Source organism: Schistocerca serialis, unplaced genomic scaffold (assembly GCF_023864345.2).
Source record: "Schistocerca serialis cubense isolate TAMUIC-IGC-003099 unplaced genomic scaffold, iqSchSeri2.2 HiC_scaffold_1164, whole genome shotgun sequence".
NCBI classification, from domain to species: Eukaryota; Metazoa; Arthropoda; class Insecta; order Orthoptera; family Acrididae; genus Schistocerca; species Schistocerca serialis.
In genome coordinates, this window is record NW_026047364.1 from 125695 (window position 1) to 132500 (window position 6806).

Consider the following 6806-nt stretch of genomic DNA (forward strand, 5'->3'; position numbering starts at 1 on the left):
ACCGCCGCGACCCTCCTACTCGTCAGGGCTTCGCGGCCGGCCGCAAGGACCGGCCATGACTGCCAGACTGACGGCCGAGTATAGGCACGACGCTTCAGCGCCATCCATTTTCAGGGCTAGTTGCTTCGGCAGGTGAGTTGTTACACACTCCTTAGCGGATTCCGACTTCCATGGCCACCGTCCTGCTGTCTTAAGCAACCAACGCCTTTCATGGTTTCCCATGAGCGTCGATTCGGGCGCCTTAACTCGGCGTTTGGTTCATCCCACAGCGCCAGTTCTGCTTACCAAAAGTGGCCCACTTGGCACTCCGATCCGAGTCGTTTGCTCGCGGCTTCAGCATATCAAGCAAGCCGGAGATCTCACCCATTTAAAGTTTGAGAATAGGTTGAGGTCGTTTCGGCCCCAAGGCCTCTAATCATTCGCTTTACCGGATGAGACTCGTACGAGCACCAGCTATCCTGAGGGAAACTTCGGAGGGAACCAGCTACTAGATGGTTCGATTAGTCTTTCGCCCCTATACCCAGCTCCGACGATCGATTTGCACGTCAGAATCGCTACGGACCTCCATCAGGGTTTCCCCTGACTTCGTCCTGGCCAGGCATAGTTCACCATCTTTCGGGTCCCAACGTGTACGCTCTAGGTGCGCCTCACCTCGCAATGAGGACGAGACGCCCCGGGAGTGCGGAGGCCGCCGCCCCGTGAAGGGCGGGGAAGCCCCATCCTCCCTCGGCCCGCGCAAGGCGAGACCTTCACTTTCATTACGCCTTTAGGTTTCGTACAGCCCAATGACTCGCGCACATGTTAGACTCCTTGGTCCGTGTTTCAAGACGGGTCGTGAAATTGTCCAAAGCTGAAGCGCCGCTGACGGGAGCGATTATTCCGCCCGAGAGCATCCCGAGCCAACAGCGGCGCGGGTCCGGGGCCGGGCCAGGTAGGTCCGTCATCCGGGAAGAACCGCGCGCGCTTGCCGGGAGCCCGAGCGCCCAAAGGGGCGAATCGACTCCTCCAGATATACCGCCGGGCAGCCAGCCAGGACACCGGGGCTCTGCCCAACAGACGCGAACCGAGGCCCGCGGAAGGACAGGCTGCGCACCCGGGCCGTAGGCCGGCACCCAGCGGGTCGCGACGTCCTACTAGGGGAGAAGTGCGGCCCACCGCACACCGGAACGGCCCCACCCCGCGGCGAGTGGAAAGGCAACCGGACACGACCCCGCCGCGGATTGCTCCGCGCGGGCGGCCGGCCCCATCTGCCGAGGGCGGAGGCCAGTGGCCGGATGGGCGTGAATCTCACCCGTTCGACCTTTCGGACTTCTCACGTTTACCCCAGAACGGTTTCACGTACTTTTGAACTCTCTCTTCAAAGTTCTTTTCAACTTTCCCTCACGGTACTTGTTCGCTATCGGTCTCGTGGTCATATTTAGTCTCAGATGGAGTTTACCACCCACTTGGAGCTGCACTCTCAAGCAACCCGACTCGAAGGAGAGGTCCCGCCGACGCTCGCACCGGCCGCTACGGGCCTGGCACCCTCTACGGGCCGTGGCCTCATTCAAGTTGGACTTGGGCTCGGCGCGAGGCGTCGGGGTAGTGGACCCTCCCAAACACCACATGCCACGACAGGCGGCAGCCTGCGGGGTTCGGTGCTGGACTCTTCCCTGTTCGCTCGCCGCTACTGGGGGAATCCTTGTTAGTTTCTTTTCCTCCGCTTAGTAATATGCTTAAATTCAGCGGGTAGTCTCGCCTGCTCTGAGGTCGTTGTACGAGGTGTCGCACGCCACACCGCCAGCCGGCTGTGCACGCTACCGAGTAAGTACCGGTATGCGAACCGCCAGGCGACGGGCGCGCATCGCACGTTTAAGGAGGCGCGGCCGGCCCCACAGGCGGCCGCGACGCTCCCAGGTCTGCGAAGCGGGGCAAACGCCGCGCGCTTCAGTATACGTAGCCGACCCTCAGCCAGACGTGGCCCGGGAACGGAATCCATGGACCGCAATGTGCGTTCGAAACGTCGATGTTCATGTGTCCTGCAGTTCACATGTCGACGCGCAATTTGCTGCGTTCTTCATCGACCCACGAGCCGAGTGATCCACCGTCCTGGGTGATCTTTTCTTAGTTTCCACTGTCTCTTTCAAGACAGTTGCATAGGCGGGACGTAGGCGTGTGGCGGCCCCTGTTCAAGCGTTCTGTGTCCAACAGCCTCACGGCCGATGGGCGTCGTACGGCTCCACACCGGAGCGGACAGGCAGTCGGGCGAAAGTCATTCAAAACCGGCGCCAGGCGCCAGGTGCCGCAGGCCAGCCGCTCCAGCGCTTCAGCGCTCGTACCACACAACATTGGCGTTAGTTTTGAGAAGCACGCGTGGTTCCGCACGCGGCGCACGGCTACTGCGAGCCGTACAGGTAGCGTGTTGCGCGACACGACACGCACATCGAAAGACATGCAGTCTAGTCGGTAATGATCCTTCCGCAGGTTCACCTACGGAAACCTTGTTACGACTTTTACTTCCTCTAAATGATCAAGTTTGGTCATCTTTCCGGTAGCATCGGCAACGACAGAGTCAATGCCGCGTACCAGTCCGAAGACCTCACTAAATCATTCAATCGGTAGTAGCGACGGGCGGTGTGTACAAAGGGCAGGGACGTAATCAACGCGAGCTTATGACTCGCGCTTACTGGGAATTCCTCGTTCATGGGGAACAATTGCAAGCCCCAATCCCTAGCACGAAGGAGGTTCAGCGGGTTACCCCGACCTTTCGGCCTAGGAAGACACGCTGATTCCTTCAGTGTAGCATCTCGTGCGGCTAGAAGCCGCCTGTCCCTCTAAGAAGAAAAGTAATCGCTGACAGCACGAAGGATGTCACGCGACTAGTTAGCAGGCTAGAGTCTCGTTCGTTATCGGAATTAACCAGACAAATCGCTCCACCAACTAAGAACGGCCATGCACCACCACCCACCGAATCAAGAAAGAGCTATCAATCTGTCAATCCTTCCGGTGTCCGGGCCTGGTGAGGTTTCCCGTGTTGAGTCAAATTAAGCCGCAGGCTCCACTCCTGGTGGTGCCCTTCCGTCAATTCCTTTAAGTTTCAGCTTTGCAACCATACTTCCCCCGCGAACCCAAAAGCTTTGGTTTCCCGGAGGCTGCCCGCCGAGTCATCGGAGGAACTGCGGCGGATCGCTGGCTGGCATCGTTTATGGTTAGAACTAGGGCGGTATCTGATCGCCTTCGAACCTCTAACTTTCGTTCTTGATTAATGAAAACATACTTGGCAAATGCTTTCGCTTCTGTTCGTCTTGCGACGATCCAAGAATTTCACCTCTAACGTCGCAATACGAAATGCCCCCGCCTGTCCCTATTAATCATTACCTCGGGTTCCGAAAACCAACAAAATAGAACCGAAGTCCTATTCCATTATTCCATGCACACAGTATTCAGGCGGGCTTGCCTGCTTTAAGCACTCTAATTTGTTCAAAGTAAACGTGCCGGCCCACCGAGACACTCACTCAAGAGCACCCTGGTAGGATTGCAACGGGGTCCGCCTCGGGACGCACGAGCACGCACGAGGCGCGTCGCACGCCTTCAGCTCGCCCCACCGGCAGGACGTCCCACGATACATGCCAGTTAAACACCGACGGGCGGTGAACCAACAGCGTGGGACACAAATCCAACTACGAGCTTTTTAACCGCAACAACTTTAATATACGCTATTGGAGCTGGAATTACCGCGGCTGCTGGCACCAGACTTGCCCCTCCAATAGATACTCGTTAAAGGATTTAAAGTGTACTCATTCCGATTACCGGGGGCCTCGGGATGAGTCCCCGTATCGTTATTTTTCGTCACTACCTCCCCGTGCCGGGAGTGGGTAATTTGCGCGCCTGCTGCCTTCCTTGGATGTGGTAGCCGTTTCTCAGGCTCCCTCTCCGGAATCGAACCCCTGATTCCCCGTTACCCGTTACAACCATGGTAGGCGCAGAACCTACCATCGACAGTTGATAAGGCAGACATTTGAAAGATGCGTCGCCGGTACGAGGACCGTGCGATCAGCCCAAAGTTATTCAGAGTCACCAAGGCAAACGGACCGGACGAGCCGAGCCGATTGGTTTTGATCTAATAAAAGCGTCCCTTCCATCTCTGGTCGGGACTCTGTTTGCATGTATTAGCTCTAGAATTACCACAGTTATCCAAGTAACGTGGGTACGATCTAAGGAACCATAACTGATTTAATGAGCCATTCGCGGCGTTTCACCTTAATGCGGCTTGTACTGAGACATGCATGGCTTAATCTTTGAGACAAGCATATGACTACTGGCAGGATCAACCAGGGAGCTGCGTCAACTAGAGCTGAGCCAGCCGGCCGCCCGGGAGTGTGTCCCCGGGGGCCCGCGCGAACACGCAAGCGTCCGCTCAATTATTCTGCAAACAGGAGGAGGCTGAGCTCCCCCTGCACAATACACCTCGAAACCCTCTCAGGTCCCCGGCGGCGCGCAGCGCCGTCCTAAGTACTTGGTCGGGTTCGAGAGAGGCGCCAATCGCCCCGGAGTTTGGCGAGTAGACGCTTTAGGGTGCGACCACCCGTGCTCCCAACTGAGCCTTGCCGCTGCCGACAGAGGCCCGGGAGCGTGCTGTCGTGGCATTGCCGGCGGGAGACAACACGCGCCACCTACGGTGGCCGGCAGCTCCAACGCCAGCGCCACAGAAGGACAAAAGCCCCACTTGGGTGCCGAAGCGAACTCTCCCAGCACAGCGCACGCGCCAACACGTCCCGCACAGCTGCGATACAATCCACCTGCGAGAACCGCAGAGGCGACCGAGCAGCAGACGGCGTCGCGGCGCCGAGCGCCGGGGCGGCGGCCGCATCCTCAGGGCACACAGTCCTCAATCGGACCAGCACACTGCAGATGTCCACCGCGCTTCGCACCGGGCCCGCGAGGACACTACTTTGGCCGCACGGCGCCGCGTGCAGGGTGCGCCGGCGCGCAGCTACGCCGCCTGCCGCCTCCGTCGGCCGGCGCGCCCTGCCACCTGGCCGCCCCCACCAGCCGGCTGTAGCGCGTGCGCCCACGCCACCGCGCGGCCAGCACGCCGGGAGGCCCCCCCCTCACCGGCCGGCGGACGGTCCCACCCAGCCACCGCCGCGTATCGCTTCACACCCACATGCCATTCACGTTCGTGGGCATGGTGGGTATCGCTGAAACAACCGGTTGGTAGCTCAACCGATCGTCGCCATCACTGATTCACCTCTAGCGAGAACAACCGCACCACAACGGTTTACCAGTTCTTCATTTGCGTAACGTCACCAGCAAACGTAGACGTCCATCGCCATTTGCAAATTCAACGATTGTTGCATGCCTGTGTTCAGGTGTCACGACACACTATGTCTGCCCACATACACGCAACAACATGTGCACGCTTCGCCGAACACGTGGAAGGTGGCCCCCGTACGTATGCGATGTCCATTGCGCGAACGACTGTCAACCGGCCTCTGTCGCATGTCGCAGATGTGGAACGCAGTGCACCATGCTATCACGGGTGTGTGAGAAGAGACGACTACGTCTGACAACACGCGCCACTACATCAACAGACGGCTCATGCCGATCGCCATCCACGGCATACCATACTGCAATCCAGCTCTTATAGGGAGACGACATGTAGCTGAGTGCACAATATTTGGACCGTATGGTTCGCCGTTGTTGGCGCAGTCGTGGTACGGTCACACATGTACCACGATGTATCATTCAGTACATGAGGACCAATGTGCAGTACAGTGTGTGATTTGGACGTACAACATCAGCGGACAGTTGACACAAGCCCGTACCACAACGTAGGCTGTGCTTCGCCATGCGAATGCCCAAATGAACAACTGCGAAGGGCATTGAGCATGCTACGTCCTGCTGCCATCCGCATTACAGTGTATAGCTGCAAGGTGTTTAACATGAAGCGATACTCTGGGGACCGGGCAGTGCGAGTAGCAAACTATATTGCGGGGGTTGCAGTTAGGCAACACTACACTAATTTAACGCGTCGTATGACAATTACAGAGCAGGTTAAGGGCCCAACGTGTGTTGGGGTTAAGGCCCAACGTGTGTTGGGTTAAGGCCCAACGTGTGTTGGGTTAAGGCCCAACGTGTGTTGGGTTAAGGCCCAACGTGTGTTGGGTTAAGGCCCAACGTGTGTTGGGTTAAGGCCCAACGTGTGTTGGGTTAAGGCCCAACGTGTGTTGGGTTAAGGCCAACGTGTGTTGGGTTAAGGCCCAACGTGTGTTGGGTTAAGGCCCAACGTGTGTTGGGTTAAGGCCCAACGTGTGTTGGGTTAAGGCCCAACGTGTGTTGGGTTAAGGCCCAACGTGTGTTGGGTTAAGGCCCAACGTGTGTTGGGTTAAGGCCCAACGTGTGTTGGGTTAAGGCGCAACGTGTGTTGGGGTTAAGGCGCAACGTGTGTTGGGTTAAGGCGCAACGTGTGTTGGGTTAAGGCGCAACGTGTGTTGGGTTAAGGCGCAACGTGTGTTGGGTTAAGGCGCAACGTGTGTTGGGTTAAGGCGCAACGTGTGTTGGGTTAAGGCGCAACGTGTGTTGGGTTAAGGCGCAACGTGTGTTGGGTTAAGGCGCAACATAGGTTAGGGTTAAGGCGCAACATAGGTTAGGTTTAAGGCGCAACATAGGTTAGGTTAAGGCGCAACATAGGTTAGGTTAAGGCGCAACATAGGTTAGGTTAAGGCGCAACATAGGTTAGGTTAAGGCGCAACATAGGTTAGGTTAAGGCGCAACATAGGTTAGGTTAAGGCGCAACATAGGTTAGGTTAAGGCGCAACATAGGT

General features: G+C 57.5%; 1 non-coding gene across 1 annotated transcript; it reads right to left on the reverse strand.

Moving 5' to 3' along the window:
* Positions 1–1940: 1940 nt before the first annotated feature.
* Positions 1941–2095, reverse strand: LOC126433404 (5.8S ribosomal RNA). Its single transcript, XR_007578455.1, has one exon. It is a non-coding gene; the product is annotated as a 5.8S ribosomal RNA (ribosomal RNA).
* Between the last annotated feature and the right edge of the window lie 4711 nt (positions 2096–6806).